General features: G+C 36.1%; 1 long non-coding RNA gene across 1 annotated transcript in view; it reads right to left on the bottom strand.

Annotated features, from left to right (window-relative positions):
* The window catches only part of LOC116587029, an 85,381-nt gene extending 66,113 nt beyond the window's left edge, over positions 1-19,268 (bottom strand). Inside the window, exon 1 of the long non-coding RNA XR_004284268.1 lies at positions 19,177-19,268. This is a non-coding gene — a long non-coding RNA (uncharacterized LOC116587029). The remainder of the gene's footprint in view (positions 1-19,176) is intronic.
* Positions 19,269-20,221: the final 953 nt, after the last annotated feature.

Raw genomic sequence — 20,221 nt, 5'->3', positions numbered from 1 at the left:
GCTGGAGGGGATGGGTGTGAAGGGGTGAAGTTACCGGGTGATGGACATTAAAGAGGGCGCGTGACCGCAATGAGCACTGGGTGTTGTATGCAACTGATAAATCACTTAGTTCTATCTCTGAAACTAATGACATAGTATATGTAAATTAAATTGAATTTAAATTTTAAAAAAAGATTTGATTTATTTTGAGAGAGAGCAAGAATGCAAGCAGGGGGAGGGACAGGGGCAAAGAAAGAAAATTTCAACCAGTCTCCACACTGAGCACAGAGCCAGGTGCAGGGCTCAATCTCTCAGGATCCTGAGATGATGACCTGAGTTGAAATCAAGAGTCAGGTGGTTAACTAACTGAGTCACCCAGGTGCCCCCAGAATTCCCTTCAAATAATATTCCATTGTTAAGCAGTACATTTTGTTTATCTGTTCATCCATCACTGGATACTTGGGTTGCTTCCACATTTGGTCTATTATATATACTACTAATATGAACATGAGTGTACAACATCTATTCAAGTCTCTGATTTTAATTCTTTTGGGAATAGCCCCGGAAGTGGAATTGTTGGATCATCTGATTATATGGTAATTCAGTTTTTGTTTTGTTTCGTTTGAGGACTCACCATACCATTCTGCACAGCAACTGCCCCCATTCTACATCCCTATCAGCAATGCACAGGTTTCCAATTTCTTCATATCCTCTCCAACATGTTTTCTCTTTTCTTTTTTTACAATAGCCATTCTAATGAATACAAAGTGGTAATAGCCATCCTAACGGAAGTGAAGTAGTATCTCATTGTGGTTTTGATTTGCATGTTTCTAACTACCAGTGAAATGTTGAGAATCTTTTCACGTGCTCGTTGACTATCTGTCTATCTTCTTTGGAGGAAGGTCTATTTAGGTCCTTCGCTCACTTTTGCTTGGATTATTTGTTTTTGCTGAGTCGTAGTTCTTTATATATTTTATATATCAATATCCTATCTTATATTATTTCCAAATATTTTCTTTCATTCTGTGGGTTGCATTTTTATTCTCTTGATAGCATGTTTTTGTTGTTGTTATTTAATTTTGATGAAGTCGGATTTACCTATTTTTTTCTTCTGATGCCTATGCTTTTGGTGTCATATGCCAGAAAGGATTACCAAAAAGCTATTTATTTTTGCATACAATGTTAACTGTGGTCCTACTGTTATATTATCTGATTTATTTATAATTACTTAGTTGACTCTCTTAGACTTCCTACATAGATGATCATTTAAATAAGGTCTTCCTTTACAATATTTACCACTCATTTCCTTTTCTTTTTTTGAATTGGGTAATATCCTAAATTTTTAAGCTAAATTGTTAGGAATCTTAATGAATTTTAAAATTTACCTTGGATTGTGTCAGGATCTTTAAGAGGCTGAAGGATATGAGCCAGACTCCAAAATATTTAATGAAGATCGCCAAAGTGATTTCAGAGAACAAAGTAAAACTATGTTGAGAGGGAAGGAAGAAAGGTTAGATAATTCAACAGATAATGAAGAGCATACTGATATAGAGTGGGAATTCAAATGATAATATGCAATTACACAAATGAAGATCGAAAAATGATTACCCTTCTCAGGCTATCACATTTTATAAAAATGATAGGTAATAAGACACTAGTGTCCAGTCTCCTTACAATTTATTGTACAACGTATTATAACATCAGAATTGCCTGAAGTCTCCTGAGTGTATCTAGATCAACTGTAGAGAGGTGATGAGGATTGACAATTGTTTCATATACTTTTGTACTAGTGATGGTGGGGGGAGGGTTAGTTCTTTGCTTTCTGAATGATAGTAGGAAAAATATCTGTGCAAGGGACCTATTCCTCTAGATCAATATATAATATTTTAATACTTAAATAATATTTGAGTACATGTAATGAACAAAAAATTAATCACTGAAAATTGTCAAGAATAAGAACTTAAAAAGTGCAGGGGCACCTGGGTTGCTCAGCCAGTTAAGCATCTGCCTTGAGCTCAGGTCATGATCCTGGGTTCCTGGGATCATGCCATGTCTTGGGCTCCCTGATCAGTGAGGGGCATGCTTCTCCTTTCTTCTCTGCCCTTCCCCCAGCTTGTGCTCTCTCTCTCTTGCTGTCTCTCAAATAAATAAAATCTTTAAAGAAAACTTAAAAAGCACATTAGTGGTTATTGCCACAATGCCAACCTGTACTGTCCCACAGTAAGTCTACACCCATCTAGAGCTAACACCACCAGGTTGTGATATATTCCTTCCAGAGTTTTGAAAATGCATTTTTAGTAACCTGTACAGGAAAAGATATATTGACTTAATGTGCTTCTTTTTACATACATAGGATCAAACAATGCATATTGTTCAGTAAGAATCTTTTCAATAATGTTACATATGTATGTCCTCTTATTTCAAACGGTATCTCTATTTGTCCCATTATACAGTTACAACTTTATCCATTCTTTTCTGGAATGAAAAAAATATAGTTTCAGACTTAATATTTTTTTTCTTTTTTTAAAAGATTTTATTTATTTATTTGACAGAGAGACACACAGCGAGATAGTGAAACAAGCAGAGCGAGAGGGAAAAGCAGGCTTCCCACCAAGCAGGGAGCCTGATGCGGAGCTTGATCCCAGGACCCTGGGATCATGACCTGAGCCGAAGGCAGAGGCTTAACCCACTGAGCCACCCAAATATAAAGTGCCCCAGACTTTATATTTTTATACATTAGGAGTGTAATTATCATACTATATCTTTGGGCATATGAGAGTATCTAGCACATATATCTGAAGTTGGAAACAATAACTAAAGGGACATTCAGATTTTAAAAATACATAAAACTGGGGTGCCTGGGAGGCCCAGTGGGTTAAAGCCTCTGCCTTTGGCTCAGGTCGTGATCTCAGGGTCCTGGGATTGAGCCCCACATCGGGCTCTCTGCTCAGCAGGGAACCTGCTTCCCCCTCTCTCTCTGCCTGCCTCTCTGCCTACTTGTGATCTCTCTCTCTGTCAAATAAATAAATAAAATCTAAAAAAAATAAAATAAAATAAAACCAATTAAAATGTCTAATAAAAAGTTTGTGTAAGTTCATACTGTTTCTTGACTTCTGAATTCAACTCATCCTTTAAGGCCAGAGTTAATGCCATGTTCCCCTTAGACCACCGAGGACCTCATTTACTTCATTCTAATTATCTGTGAGATTCCCTGCAATTTTCTTGCACTTTCAAAACTACATTATCCTTTACATATAATAGAGCTGCACATTAACATTAGTACCTTCTTATTTATTCCCCATGATATGGGCAGCAAGAATGGAAATAAACATGAAATTTCAAGTCATTTGACTGCCTACATTCCGGATCACCTTCCACCATTTGTCACTTGGGCGATTTGTGTAAATTTCTTCATTACACAGAATGTTAGCTTCTTACTCTTTCAAAAAGAATTAGCAACACAAACCTACAATTCCATACCAGAATTCACCATAAAAATAATTTAAAATGTTGTTTAAGTATACTTAAAATGGGTGGTTGAAGTCACAAAGTTTACTTGATTTAAATAGCGATATTTTTTCCACTATTTTTAATCTGAAAATTGAAGATAGGTGAATTCAGGAAGGGTCTTGATAAAATATTGGATTTATTATTAAAATAGAAAAAATTAATAAGGCATCCATAGAATTCTGAGCTTTAAGCAACAGGTTTACTAAGGTGCTATATGAGATATGCACCAATATATGTTCAGATATATTTCAATTTATTCTTTTTGAATTGTGTACTGAAAGACATATGAAAAATGATAGAATTTCCGTGAAACAGGAGTTTTGTTTTGAACATTTAACAGTTTATGTTTTTTGTTCCATTATATAGAAATAGTTTATGAAATATGAAAATGCAGAAAGTAATTTAAAATTTGTATGGATAAATTTGTTTACATTTTAATATTCAAAATTTCTTTTATTAAAAAGAAAATATTCTTATATTTGTGAATGAACCTACTCACACAAATCCTTATGTTACTGTTTTTGATCTAGTGCACATACAATGAATATTTATACCATACAGGCAAAAAACTGTAACAGGAAAGAATTAAAAAAAAAAGAAGGTGGACCTACAGATTTGTAAAGACAGTAAGTAAATAAATATAAATAAGGCCTTCAGGAACTTTTAGTCCAGGTTAAATTAGTCGTATAAATGTGTAATTGTGAGATATATGTAGTTTGTGTTGCCTTTGCCAGTGGCTAATAATGAGATATTTCTTTGTGAAGTAAAATTACATTATCTATACTAAGAACACATTTATAAACAATTTTTATAAATATCCTGCTCAGGGGTAGCTAGGAGCCTTAAGTGGTTAAGCATCTGCCTTTGGCTCAGGTCATGATCTCAGGGTCCTGCTCAGCACGGAGTCTCCGTCTCCCTCTCCCTCTCCTCCTCCCTCCCCACCCCTGCTCCTTCTCATTCTCTCTCTCTCTCTCTCTCTCAAATTAAAAAAAAAATCTTTAAAAAATACTCCGCTCACATTTTTTGGTAGATAGATGTGGAGTCACTAAGACTTTGCAGAAAGATCTATCTTAGAATGGTTTGGTTATGGCTTATAATTTTTTTAAGATTTTATTTATTTATTTGACAGACAGAGATCACTAGTAGGCAGAGAGGCAGGCAGAGAGAGAGGGGGAAGCAGGCTCCCCGCTGAGCAGAGAACCCCATGTGGGTCTCAGTCCTAGACCCTGGGATCACAACCTGCGCCGAAGGCAGAGGCTTTAACCCACTGAGCCACCCAGGAGCCCCTGTGGTTTATAATTTAGAAAGAACATTTCTCTATAAACATGTGTTAGACCATAGTATTTTAACACCACGAATAGTGGCTAAGTTTCCCTGGAGCAGAATCTGAGACAAGTCTTCCAATAGAAGGGACTTCCTAAGACAAGCCAAGAAAAATCTGGTAAAGGACTGGAGGAAAGCAGGTGAAGAAGGGAGAAGCAGCCAGTCCAGTCAGGTGACGTGCTGGCTTCACTGGGGGATGAGGACCATGAAAAACACTGCAGAGTTCATTCTGTTCTCCAGTCGGGGGCGGGGAGGGGAGCTAGATTTTCAAAATCCTACACCAGTCAATTGCTTGTGGGGAGAGGACTGAACTCTGGGCGCAGTTACCTCTTGGAGCGTCTGAACAGCTAGATATCAGGTACACTGAATCATTAAGGGATTCACAGATTATTTGACTGACTAGAGCTGCTGGAAAGAAATTTCAAATATGATTGAAATGGACAAGATCATGAACAAAATTATTTGCTTTGGGACACCTGGGTGGTTCAGTGGGTTAAGCCTCTGCCTTTGGGTCAGGTTATGAAATCAGAGTCCTAGGATCCAGCCCCGCATCGGACTCTCTGCTCAGGGAGGGAGCCTGTTTCCCCCTCTCTCTCTGCCTGCCTCTCTGCCTACTACTGTGATCTCTTCCTCTCTGTCAAATAAATAAATAAAGTCTTTAAAAAAAAAAAAAAAGAAATTATTTGCTTTAAACACAAATATTGCCAGCAATGAGATCTTTTTGATCTATATGATAATTATGTTACTAGAATAAAAGATCATAAATTCATTGATAAAAAATAATCAATGACTGATAATGATGTCCTCAATATTAAGTAAGCAGAAGCCATGAGAAATGCCAGGACCATAAATGATTACGTAAGTGAACATTCTTCTCAGGAATGCTGGGTCATTGAGAGAAATCATGGTTTAATATAAATGTGAGACTAATATTTGTTGGCTGACTAATGAGCATGTATGTAGCAGCCACTGCTGAGCAGGCATTTTATAATCCATATCTCATTCCATTTTTAACATGAGCTGTATTATAGGCATTAGTTTTCTGTTTTTGACCTGAAGAGACTGAGGATCTCGAAAATTCAATAATTTCTCTAAGTCTACATTATTGTTGAGTGAACTGTGGAGTCAGTTCTCTCAATGTTAAGATCTGCACTCTTTTCAGTGTTATTTTAGATATTTCCTAAAGTTCTACTTTTGACCATCAGATCTTCTGGATTAGAATTGAAAACTAAATGAAGCTGATTTAGGCCTTAGAAACTTTCCTCTTGGAATCTTAACTGTTTCCTTACATAATGGGGACTAAGCTACTCCTAGGATTTAGAATTTAAATAACAAATATGAATCAAGGATCAAAAATTAAAGTTTTACTCATCAGTAAGATCCAGGTATGAAAACAGTTATGCCTTAATAAACTTGTATCCCTAAGACAAAGTGGATATCCCCATAGTAAGTAATCCCTCTGTCTCCTATCTTCTGCCTGGGCCTTGAGAGAAAATAACCTGCAATTATTGATTATGCCTTTTTTTAAATTAAAAACAGTTCTCAAGTTTTATTTATTTATTTTATTTTTTTTAAAGATTTTATTTATTCATTTGACAGACAGAGATCACAAATAGGCAGAGAGGCAGGCAGAAAGAGGAGGAAGCAGGTTCCCTGCAGAGCAGAGAGCCTGATGTGGGGCTCGATCCCGGGACTCTGAGATCATGACCTGACCTGAAGGCAGAGGCTTTAACCCACTGAGCCACCCAGGCGCCCCAGTTCTCAAGTTTTAAAGGAGAGAAAAGACGTGGTTATTAACAAGCCAGGCAAAAAAAATCAACTCTTCTTTTAAAAAGATGTGATATTTAGCCCACAATCTAATAATAAAATAATGATTATATTATACCTATTACCTTTTGAACTCTGGAAACATTTCTCCTACTTTAGGTATTCTGATATGCTCCATATTGAAAACCAGTATGTACTTGTTAATTTAAAATTTATAAGTTTTCAAAAGTAATAGATTATTCATTAGGAATTATTCTGCTTGATTCATTGAGATAACTAGGATAATCAGACATAAAAATAAATTGATTAATCATCAAAATTTTTCTTATGAAGCTAGTAATTCAATTCATTTTCACTTGTCCAGTTTCTTACCTTTCTTCTGAGAAAGGTTTCTTTTCTTTTTTTAAGAGGATATTTTAAAGTTTGATCTGAAAAGCTTAAAAAAAATAGTTGCGCCTTGTCAAATATTAAGAAGACAAGATGAGAAGTGATTCATTTTAAGGCTGTAACACTAGTGACAATGAGCTGTGAAGGGTTTTATTTTTATAATAGAACTAATTCAAGAAGTAACTATGGAAAAGTTGAAACCCCATGAGCTTGTAAAGCATATTGCTGTAATTATCTCTGCTTTCTCCTTCTTTCACAGAAATGAAATCACTTCAAACAAAACTATTTAAAAAAGAGACAAAGCCGCCACATATAATATACCCAAGTCTAGGAAAAGTCAGTTATTTTAATGAATACAAAACAAAGTCTAATGAAATGAATGACATTGAGTAGTGTGAGCATAATTTCCATTTTTTGTCTTCCTTTTAGGAAAATGTCTTTATGCTTCATTTTTAAAATAATAATCTAAAAATAAAACAAGCTTTTACGATGGTAACTGGCATTGTTAGTAAATTGCAGATTCTTGTTCCCACACAAGAAAGTTATTTTCCCTTGTTCTTGTTCTATAGGGAAAATTTGCTTGTTTTGTTAATATAATGTAATAAAATATGCCACTTATTTCCAACATTTTTCTTGTAATCATTCAAAAGTTAACTTTGGTAGTATTTGAAATAATCTTTTAATGATACTGTTACAAAATAATTACCAGTAATTCTTACAAAATAGTTATTTATTTGGCAACTTTCTGAAAACAATAGAAACCTTTCCTATAAGACAAATAATATGGAATTAAAGGAGGATGATAATTCATTATTAAATCACATATATGATTAAATCATATATAATTAAACATATATATAAGATATATAATTAGTCATATATATAAGATATATAATTTGAATATATAATTAGAGTTTTCTGATCTATAATTTATATGTAGTAAAATTCACTTTCTTTGATGTACAGATTCAGGCTTTGAAATCATATGCAACCATAAAATTATTATCATATCCAAGATACAGAAGATATCCATTACCCAAAAAATTCCCTCATTTTGTAGTCATTGTCTTCTGCCACATCTTCCCATAGGCCACCACTCATGAGTTTCTTATCTATATACATTTGCTTTTTCTAGAATGTCCTATGAATGGAATTACGGAGCATGTAAGCTTCTGAGTAAGGTTTTTTTTCATTTGAGTTTCATCCATGCCTTCACACACTGTCAGCTATCAGCAGCTCCTTTGTCTTCATTATTGGGTAGTATGTCCACTCTAAGATTATACCTTTATACCACAGTTCATCCACATACCAGATGAAGGATGTTTGTACTGTCTTCAGTTTGGCTCTTCAGGGTTAACATTAGCTATAAACAGTCATACACAGGTTTTTACATGAAAATAGCTTTCACTTCTTTAGGTAGATAACCTGTGAATGATATAGCTGGATAATATGAAGGTAGCTTTTTAAGAAACTTCCAATCTGTTTTCCAAAGGGACTATGCCACTGGGAATCTATGAGTCCCAACTGGTCCATGTTCTGAGCCAGAATTTGTAATTGCCGTTTTAATTTACTTCCTTTTATTTTGCTAGGCTCATAAAATAAATTCTTTTTGGAATAAAAACTAAGCAGAACTAAGTATTTAAGTGTAGCTATTTGGGGGCACCTGGGTAGCTCAGTAGATGGTCACTTTTGGCTCAGGTCAAGATCTTAAGGTTATGGGATCCAGCCCCATGTTGGGCTCTTAGCTTGGTGCAGCTTCTGCCTGAGATTCTCCTTCTCTCCCTCTGTCCCTCCCCATGCTCTCTTTTCTCTCATAATAAAATAAATAAAATCTTTAAATGGAGATATTTAGTTGAAAATAATGATCAATGTCTAGAAAAATGATCATTTTATGTTCTGGAAAGTAAAGCTAATCCTCTGCAGTATACATTAATATTCTTATAACAAATTTAGAATTCAAGATATTTTATAGTTATATGAATCAACAAATTTTTTGTCAGGGTAATTCAAAACATCTAGGTTATTAGATAGCTCAACAGCTATCTAAACTTACTTGTCATTTCTGAAATAAGACATCTGCATAAGACAATACATTATTTTTTCCTTCCCAAACAGAAAAACTTACTGGGAATTTTTCCAAATTAAATTTTCATGAGCAAGGTAATAGAATTAAATTGAAAAGAAGTACATGCATTTCTTTTTTTTTTTTTAAGATTTTATTTATTTATTTGACAGAGAGAAATCACAAGTAGGCAGAGAGGCAGGCAGAGAGAGAGGAGGAAGCAGGCTCCCTGCTGAGCAGAGAGCCCGATGTGGGACTCGATCCCAGGACCCTGAGATCATGACCTGAGCCGAAGGCAGAGACTTAACCCACTGAACCACCCAGGTTCCCAGTACATGCATTTCTTAAGCACTGTCACATTTAGATCAAGGAGTGAATAGTTTTACTCATATGAGTTAAACCATAAATAAAATTATTATAAGTTTCAAACATCAATGTTGTCAACAAACATAATCTCTAGAAATTAAGTAAAAAGTACCCCGATCCACAGCAGCTGTGTTTCTAAATTTAATTAATAAGCAGGGAACATTTTGAAGACCACAAGTCTAATCCTTAGAAAATTTTATCATCTTAATTTCATCAGTGATGGAGTCACTGATGATGATCATGACCTCATCCATTTAGTAGATATTCTTTTTTTTTTTTTTTCATTTAGTAGATATTCTGAAAATGTAGCACCCACAGAGGTAGCATCAAAAATTAAAAAGTAGCAAACTACTTTCTCAAGATTATTTTAGGAGTTCTGGAATCTGGCACTTCGCAAAAGCCCCCAAACTGTGAAAATTATATTTTTTTAATGTTTAGATTTTGATTGGATGCACAAAAAATGTAGTTAATTGAAGAAAGGAAAAGAAAAAATATATAGGGTACCATATTGGCAAGCACACTTGATAAAGAGCTTCAATTGGTCTCATCAGTTATTCTTACTGGGACTCAATGCTTTATGAGAATTTTCACTAAAATTGTGTGAAAATTTTTCAGACAAATAATAATAGAGCTTGATCAACTTTTAGAGGTGCTTCTACTTAGTGGTATCTTTGAATAATTTCCATTATCGCTGACAAAAAAATTGTTCACTGCATATAAAAAGTACTTAAAATTTGAAAAAAAAAATTTAATTTAATAATTTAGCATAATCATATGAAACAGTAAAACTGAAGAATTTTTTTCAATTTTAAGCTATTGTAGTCATTCTCTACACACACCAAAAATGCACAGAAATGGGTTTTGTCACTGTACTTTTTCTCCCTTTTATCTTACATGATCATGAAGATAAACTATATCATTATACTGAAAACATCAGGAAAACATTTTCTTGGAAGTTACTGAATAGATTGTTAATGCAAAAATATTCAATAAAAAATTGGTTAAATTTCCATATTTTTATCCTCTAAGTCTCTTCTTCTTAATGAAGGAGATTGTGACTGTCATTTCAGTGCTCCAGAGAGGCTTGAGTTTACCAAGGACATGGTGGCATATTTTTTTATGTTTTAAGACTAAATTTAATGTGCCAGAATATAACAAGGGCACAAAGACAAGAGATGCTGATACCTGTCAAACTTAACCAAGTTAATTAGGATAAACTGAAATGCAGAAAGCTAATTGTGTCAGATAAGATATCACACTTTAATTATGTGTTTAAGAGGTGTGATACTAACTTCAGCCCAATCATTCATTATTGTAAAAGTTCTAGTTACTTCCGTATATTGAGTTTGAATTTGTTTGTTCTTTTGATGATTTGAAAAGTAGAATTCAAAAATCATATTTTGACACATAAGACTACAGATTTATGCTCTTGCTCATAAATTAGATAAGCTAACAAGTGAGTTGTACACCCTTAGAAATAAAGCCTCACCCAAATATTTACCTTAGAGACAAATGGAAAATTGATGATAGTTATTAGGGACAAATTAGGAATCATTAGTTCCCCAAAATAGAATACCAGTTTGGCCTATAATAAGTATTTGATAAAATTGTGAATATATTTTTTATTTTTTCCTATTAAATCTGAACTGAAACATATAGCTACATACTCAGTCTTACAGTGCTGACAATGAATTCAAAGCTAACTATAAAACAAGTATCCACTGAGAGATCATCCATTTAAAAATTAACTATCAGAGATCAATTTTCCTAGGAAAAAATTCTCAATAAGTAAAATGACTGAAGTTAGTTCAATTTATATTTTGCTAATATGGCAAATATATAGAAATGGTGATGGTCTAAAAGAGAAATTGATATTGAAATTAATATATCTTAACCCTTTTATCTTATAGTTACAGAATTTGTGGCAAGGTTAAATTAAAGTGAGCTAGGATGCATATTTATTGAGTTGTAGAACAACGAACAGGGTTTTTATGCTAGATCTGAGCTTGAAGCCCATTCTGCCATCTATTAACTATATGAAATGGGAAAAGCTACTTAGACTATGTACTGTGTCCTAAAATATGGTTCTTTTGAATATAAGCCCAACTGTTATTATTAACTATCCTGTAAGAACATACAGAGACCAATACAATCCCAGGAAAACTAGAATTAGAGCTGCCCCATGACAACATGAGTTTAAACAGCATAGATCTGCTCATAAATGGATTTTTTTTTCTTCAATAAATACAGTATTGTACTGTGACTGTATTTTCTCTTCCTTCTATTTTTCTTAACATTTTCTTTACTTTATGGCAAGGATACAGTCTATAATACATATAACAAAAAATGTGTGTTAATCAACTATTTATATTATCAGTAAGGTTTCTTATCAACAGTAGACTGCTAGCAGTTAAATTTCTGAGGAATCAAGAGGCATTCATACATATTTGACTGCATGGGAGTGCAGGGTAGGTGTCCCTAACCTTGTGTTGTTCAAAGGTCAACTATAACGATCATCCTGATTATAATTTCTCAACTTCACTTTCTTCATCTGGTATAGTCACCGTCTTCTGGTTTGCTTACCTAATCAAAAACATTTTTGGAAATGAAGGTTACTTCTAGAGGCTGTACCTAATCCAGATCATGTGTTTTCCATGGCAGATGTTATAGGGTTTGGAAATGTCAGCATAAAGAATGGCTGATTTGCAGGGGCAACTAGGTGGCTCAGTGGGTTAAAGCCTCTGCTTCAGCTCAGGTCATGATCCCAGGGTCCTGGGATCAGTGGGTTAAAGCCTCTGCCCTCAGCTCAGGTCATGATCCCAGGGTCCTGGCATCGAGCCCCACATCAGGATCTCTGCTCAATGGGGAACCTGCATTCCTTCCTCTCTCTCTGCCTGCCTCTCTGCCTGCTTGTGATCTCTGTCAAATAAATAAAAAAAAATAAAAAGAAAAAAAAAATGGCTTATTTGCTTATGGGGTCTAGAGTAAGATTATGAATAGGGAAATCTGTCCAGTCTGAAAGCTCATAGATGGCATTCTGTCACAGCTCAGTGCCTTCTCTGCCAGTAGCTTCTGGCTGAGGAGCATGATCAGAATATCATGAACCCTAGCAAACTGAAGAATCTGAAATTTCTGATGCCTTATAATTAATAGGCTTTCAGTAAATTGTAACATGGGTAAGAGAATGGAGAGGCTGGAGTAATTAAGAAAGCCTAACCCTCCCAACTATTCATACGTATTTCCTGCTAATAGTGTCTCAGTTAAATTGATTTTGGCCCTGATTGTGGATTTAGAAGATAGTCATGAAGAAATATGCATTTGTCCTTCTTGTTACCTTTCTCTATTATTTATTTCAGAATGGATACTTAAAAGTTGTACTGTTAACTTGCCATGCTTAGCTAGTTAGGTGAATACTAACCACAGGACACGGATTAGCTGAGAAGATAGAGTAATGCATCCCAGATCACTCAGATACTGCCAGCAATGAATTTATAAAATAACCCTTGAAGACAAAATCATCTGGTACGTCTGCAGCAGCCTGTCTCCAAATGATTGGCTATGGAAACTTCAACTCTGTTTTACTGTTAGGATATCCCTGGCAGAGGGACATAGCATAGCAAGTGACTTGTTGAGACTGTCTTTCCCTTCAGTAGACATGTACAACACTGGATCGGGAACCTGTCTCCAAATGTCAACCATTCCATGTGCCATTAACGACAATCACCATGAACTGTGTTCATTCACCCGCACTGTTTCTTTCCTCTCTTGTTTAAAATGAAAGAAGTGTTCCCACACCTGTCAAGACAAGGATTTGTACTAGAGTTGAGTAAATCTCAACTTCGTGTCTTCACTTCTCTCTCCCACATCAATTTATTTCTGCCAGCTGGAAAATACACATTGGCATACAACTATAACCTCTTCTAGTGTTTGTTATTTTAAACAAAGGTAGATTTTTCTTTCTTAACCCTACATTTCCTTTCAGTCTCTGTTATACTTCTTCGTACCATTTCTCTGAAGGTTTGCCTGCAGATGTCTTCCCATCTTTATTGAATTCATTCTTCAATACCTTTAATAATTTCCAATCTGCGCAACTGCAATGTTCTCCTTGTTTTTGCCTTGTCACTCCAAATTTCTTTCCCACTAACCAGTCAGAGTGATTTAAAAATTTTTAATCACATTATTGCTCCCTGCAATTCCCACCCAATAGCTTCCCATTGGCTTTTTTTTTTTTTTCCTTAAGGTTTTTTACTCATTTTAGAGCAAGAGAGACAATGACAGATAACACAGACAGAGAGAATGCATGCATGAGTAAGGGGTAGGGGCGAGGAAGAGATACCCCAAACAGACTCTCTGCTGAGTGGGGAGCCCCACATGGGGCCCAATCCCATGACCCATAAAACCACGACCTAAAACCAAGAGTCTGTTTTCCAACCAACTGCGCCATCCAGCTGCCCCTCCCATTAGGCTCTCAACAGACCTCAAAACTTTGTGATGGAACTTGCCTTTTCCACCAATGTCTCCCTCCCTCCTCTCTCTCTGCCTATCTTAATCCCCAGATACACTGATAATTTTTTTTTCCCTTCAACACGCCAAATTTGTTCTAAAAAGAGTGTTACACTTGCTGTTTCTTCTAAGACTTCTCCACAAAATTCTTAGTGTCATCCTCTTTCACGATTCAATTCCAATAATGCTTCCTTTAAAGAAACTTTCTTGATCACTCTGATCACTCTAAGGAACTATCCACCTGCAATTTCTATCATATCACCTGTTTAATTGTATTTATGTCATTTGCCACTGTCTGAAATTATTATGTGTTTATTTTTCCATTTCAATAATTTGTCTTCTCCTATGGAGTAAGCTGCACAGGGAGAGAAGGGAGCTCTCTTATTGTTTGCAATAGTACCCCATGTGTTTAGAACAGAGACTGCCACCTTACAGATACCAATCGATGTTTCTTTGAAAAACCCATGGTTATGTGTAGATCAGGGTAAATATTACAGTTACATTAAGAGCACACTTGTTACAAAATTCTGGGGGATTTTTTTTGTCCAAGATAAAACAATGGGAAAGAAGTATCTTCTAATTTGTTAACAAATTATAAGGGCTATGGGTAATTTCTCTCTAAAACCTAGAACACATAGTTTGCATACTTTGTAACATGCAGTCTCCTAGGAAATCAAAACAAAATGAACAAAATAACTCAAGAAAACAAGGCTATTATTCCTTGCTAACTAGTGTACCATTTGATGTCACTTTGATGCCATATTGCCAGTTATATTCACCTAAACCCTCACCAAAAAAGTTCTATGTTGTGAGATCAAATGCTTTTAGAAAAGACAGATGGGGCACCTGGGTGGTACAGTGGGTTAAGACTCTGCCTTCAGCTCAGGTCATGATCCCAGGATCCTGGAATTGAGTCCCAAGTCAGGCTCTCTGCTCGGTGGGGAGCCTGCTTCCTCTTCTCTCTCTGCCTGCCTCTCTGCCTACTTGTGATCTCTCTATCAAATAAATAAGATCTTAAAAAAAAAAAAAGAAAAGAAAAGAAAACAGACTTGTTCTGGGATGAACAGTGGTGCAGATATACTTCCTTAGCTACAGACCTTCATGGATTACTTTTTTTTAATGAATTTTTAAAAATCCTAGGGTAAATGATAAAGATAATTAAGCCTTAGAAAATAAGTATGGATCTTTGAAGAAGTAATAAGTGTTTCATTAGGGACATCTCATGTAGCCAGAAATGTCTCTTGGATGAAAGAAGGGAGAAACATTTAACTCTCGAGTTGATATGCTGATCAGTGTCAACCCTAACATTTTGGGGAAGTTTACAACGATTGAATTCAGGAGGTTGAGATCAGCAGAGGAGTTAAAATGCCTGAAGTTAGTCATTTGGAATCACACCGAAAACAAACAAAAACAAACCTAATGGCTGTTAAATAGCTAGTTTCACAGGGAGAAGGAAATATATTATCAAACAACAGCTTTTAACAGAGGATAATTTATAATAGAAAATGTCAGTTTGTTATTTCAATATTACTGAGTGAGATTAATGAACTATTAGTTATTAAATATATTTCCATTCTTAAGTACCCAGAGAAAACAATTTGAACTTTGATATGAGAGTTTTAAAAGTATTAACTATAATGAAAAACAAATGATTTAATGTTTTGCTTTCCTTTGCCATCAACTTTTGTAACAGAAAGTGAAAACATAATTATGGTATAGGAAGTGATGGAAATGATTCAGTGATCAATAAAGACAAGGTTAATTTAATATCAGGCTATCTATCATACATGTTAACACATCTGTACTGCAGACATCAATTGACAAAAAAAAAAATTGAGCATTTAACTATTTCAGGATAAGAATATTCTTTTGGTATTTACTGGCTTGATTTAATAACACTGACATTTGAATTTCCCAGGAAAAGGAAAAGTTACAGCTGAGACTGCCCACTGTATGGATCACGTGTGTTATGTGTAAGTTGTCTCCCACAGGGTAAGAGCTGATATCTTCCAGTGTCGAGGATTTGGTGGTCAGACATTGATGACAGATGATATGTAGATAAGAATTCACCAGACAGGGGAGCCTGGGAGGCTCAGTGCATTAAAGCCTCTGCCTTTGGCTTGAGTTGTGATCCCAGGGTCCTGGGATCAAGCCCCGCATTGGGCTCTCTGCTCAGCAGGGAGCCTGCTTCCCTTCCTCTCTCTCTGCCTGCCTCTCTGCCTACCTGTGATCTCTGTCAAATAAATAAATAAATAATCTTTGAAAAAAAAAAAAAAGAATTCACTATATTTTTTTTTTTTTAATTCAAACATAAAAGTATTTTGTTTAATGTGCTTACAGAAGGGGAAGGGAGGCAATATTAAGCCACAGTATTCCTATTGGCTTCCAAGATATGTTAGGCATATTATCTCATTCATTTTTCTTTACAACTGTGTATTACATTTTATAGCCATTTCACGGTTGATAAGGAGAAGTTCCAAAATCTACGTTATTTGTCAGAAGACGCTCTGCTGGTTAATGGCCTAGCTATGGTTTCTATGCAGTTCTTCCCAAGTGGAAAGTACACAGGGCAGCTTTTCCACATAATCGGGTGGTCTCCTTCCGGGGATGGTAGAGGTGGAGGGAGGAACAAGTAGTAAGCAGGCACGTGACTCAGTCATTGTCAAATGGAACAAGGTAGCAAGACATCAGAAGCTCAAAAACTCTTTCTCTTTAACTCAAATAGTATAGATGAGCTAGTGACCTTACAGGATGTTTTAGAATGTTGATTGCACAAAAAAAACTTGTATTTCAAAGGGCCTGTTTATAATTTTCCACGACACCTACTGTAAGGCAAAGAATATGGTTTCTCACATAAGACACAACTTATTTAAATCTTTGTTAATCAAGTCTTTTCCAATGTCACTCTTCCAAGAATTTTGCAAGTAGTTTCTCATTTATCTTCATACCATTGGTAAGTATGAAGCATACTGTTTTCTACCATTGTACGTACTCTAGTTCCTATAAAATGACAATACCGTTCTCAGAGTGGTGGAGGCATAAGGGAGTGAACCTGGATAATGTGCCTCACGTGTACTATTTGTACATTAGTGGTATTTCCTTTCTGCTCCAACTACATAAAATACAACAAATATTAAACTACAGTCTTTTCAGGGACTTCAAAGCTCTGAGAGAAATGTTCACCTCCACTGCACAGCCACTGGCACCCCCTCTGACCTCTGATACACAGAGGGAGTGGAATGAGCTGGTTGGAGCATCCAAAGAGGAACAGATCTGCATTTTGACAAAAAAGCAAGAACTTCTGATCGCCAAATAGTGCCACGAAGCTGCAATTAGCATCAGAAGCATTACATTAAACTAGACAGCAGAACAGCAAACATAAATCACAGGCAGATTACTCAGGGCTTTTAATGAAGGCATTTATACCTCCCATTAACAAACCACGATGACAAAGGCTTATACATATAGAGAACAGCAAACGCATCTATGTAGACTCTATTAGTTTGATACCCTATTGATTTTTGCTGTTCCACATATGGGTACTTGATGCATAATTTACTTCATTATTACTAAACATGTGCTGACTTACTTCAGATGCCATTATTATGCAAATTATATGCCAAAGACACTGAAGAAGCTTTAAAATATGTTTGTGTTTCTCTTTGGATTCATTCTCTTTGGAGGATTTTCTAGTTACACCAGGTCTTATGATGGGAAGCTGCTTTTTTTTTTTTTTTTAAAGATTTTATTTATTTGAGCGAGAGACCAAGATAGTGGAAGAGACACAAGATGGGAGGGAGAGGGAAAAGCAGGCTCCCAGCTGAGCAGGGAGCCTGATGTGGGGCTCAATGCCAGGACCCAGGGATCATGACCTAAGCCAAAGGCAGATGCTCAACCAACTGAGCCACTCAGGTGCCCCAGAAAGCTAGTTTTAAATAGATTGATGGCCAACAGAAAACTACAGCTGGTTTGGTTACCTTGTGGTTAAACTAAAGAAAAGTCTGTTTCTATCTGAGGTTGTAATTCAAATTTAACTTATGAATCCATCCCTTGGAGATTTGATTTTATGTGTTACTGTACTACCTACTAGAGGAACTGTAAATATCCATAGTGTTAACTAACTGGTACATACTGTCAATGGTCAAGTTATTTGCAATAGCCAAATATCTAACTTTAAAGGATTTCATTATTTTGTAACTATGTTACAAGAAAATGTTAAAGTAAACATTTCCTATGATATTCATTTTCCATTCTGGATGCATGTTACAAATGTATTCACAGGGAACACTTTATGGTCCTCATTGAAATTGTGTATTCCAACCATTTATTTCTCCTATAGGAGTGTCTACCATACTGACACTAACCCACCACTCCCACTCTTATTTAATACCTTCCTTTGTCCTGATGCCCTTTGCTTCCCAAGTTTCTCCTTAGCTATTTGCACAATGATTGCACTATCAATCATTTATTTTCTTCAAATTAGTTCTGCATTTTGTGACTTTTCCTATTTGTTACACTTACAATGTGACCTCTTCTATCTGCTTCTTTCAACCTAAGTTTGGATCCATAAAATGCATATGGATGCATAAATACAATGTCCACATAGTTTATCTGACACTCTATTTACAATCCTATAAAAAATGAGGATTGAAGTATTATCTACTCAATCATTTTTAGAACATAACTTATAGAACTAACAAAGTCACTAGAGAGCTTTCTTCTCCAGAAACAATTCACATACACCCCTAGTCCCTTTATTCCTTTCATAAGTAAACTAATTCTTGGTACTTAAGGGTGAATGTTAATACTTCATTCACACTAAAAAAAAAAAAAAAAAAAGAAAAGAAAAGAAAAAAAAAGAAAGAAAGAAAAAAAGAAACAATGAAAGCTCATTTTGATGTAAAGCAATTTTTTGCCATGTACCTATTCATATAAAATACACCACAGACTAATATTACTCCGATAGTTTATACTTCTAATTATAGTCTGTTCATAAGGAAATCAAGTATCTAGAAAATTTAGCCAAATAAAAACAGCCCAAGAGGCTAACCAGGCTTATTAGTGATGAACTGAGTCTGAAATCACAAGAGGGGTGGGAAGTAGAAGGTAGGTGGAAGGTTTCGTTTTTTCTACGAGTCACTTAATTAAAGAAAAATGATGCTCAAGGCTGTGACCATTTATCCCAGGTGATTGGTCTTTCCATAATTGAGTTCAAGATTGTGAAATTCAGTTTTCTTATTGATTGCCTCTCCTCAGTTCCACCTGGAATGTGTACCTACCATCTAGTTGCAGGTTATAGGCAGAAAGAACGCAACACAAGCACCTGTAAGCAGGGAGGGCTGTCTGATCCTTCACTTCTCTCCCACCCTCAGTGCTGTTCGCTGCAGTTACAAACACCGGAAGTCCTCAATCATAGTTGACCCTTAAACAGGGTTCAGAGGTTAGGGGCACTGACCTCTGCAAAAAGCTACGGATAACTTCTTACTGCCCCAAAACTTAACTACGAATGACCTAGTTTGACCAGAGGCCTTATCAACAGTCCACTAACATATTTTGTACACATATGATATGTTGTATCCCTACGATAAAGTAAGCTACAGAAAATAGAATGTTATTAAGAAAATTGTAAGAGAATACATTAGCAGCAACATACTGTAAAAAGTTAATCTGTCTGTGTGTTCAGGGTCCCGGGGCCTGTCCTTGCTTCAGCAGTGTTTGGCAGAACTGACCCAGGGATGGACCTTCTTCCAGCCTCCAACCACTCTCCTACCTCCTTTCTGTTGCAAGCTTCCAAACCATTTCTGCAGCCGCGCTCTACCTGCAGACCAGCCAACAACCTCTCCCCGCCCCCTTTTTAAGCTTAGCTCCTTATTTCCAATCTACCATAAATCACAGATTTTGTCAGACTTCTTCTACCACCTTGGGGTCCTCAGTTAAGCACCTGGTCAACATGCATCTATGGGCCTTTTACACCCACCTCTCTCTGGGCATCCAGTTCCATGATGCAGCTCTGGAGCCAGCGCCACTTCTCCCATGAGTTGTCGGGGGAGAAGCACAAGGCTGTCAAGCGCCTCTTAAAGATGCAAAACCAGCACAGCAGCTCCTCCTCTTCCAGAACATGCAGACATGCAGATGGGTGAGGGTAAAACCCCGGATGTCATGGAAGCTGCCACACTTCTGGAGAAGACTCTATCTAAACCTTTGCTTTGGCATGTCCTGGGGTCTGCGGAGTAGACGGCGTCTCTGTGACTTCCTGGAGAACCACTTCGTAGATGAGCCGGGGTGGGGGCGGGGAACTTATTAAGAACACAGCGACGACCTGAC

This window comes from Mustela erminea, chromosome 3 (assembly GCF_009829155.1).
Source record: "Mustela erminea isolate mMusErm1 chromosome 3, mMusErm1.Pri, whole genome shotgun sequence".
NCBI lineage: Eukaryota > Metazoa > Chordata > Mammalia > Carnivora > Mustelidae > Mustela > Mustela erminea.
Note: the sequence above shows the minus strand (reverse complement) of the source record. Positions and strands in the feature narration are given on the sequence as shown.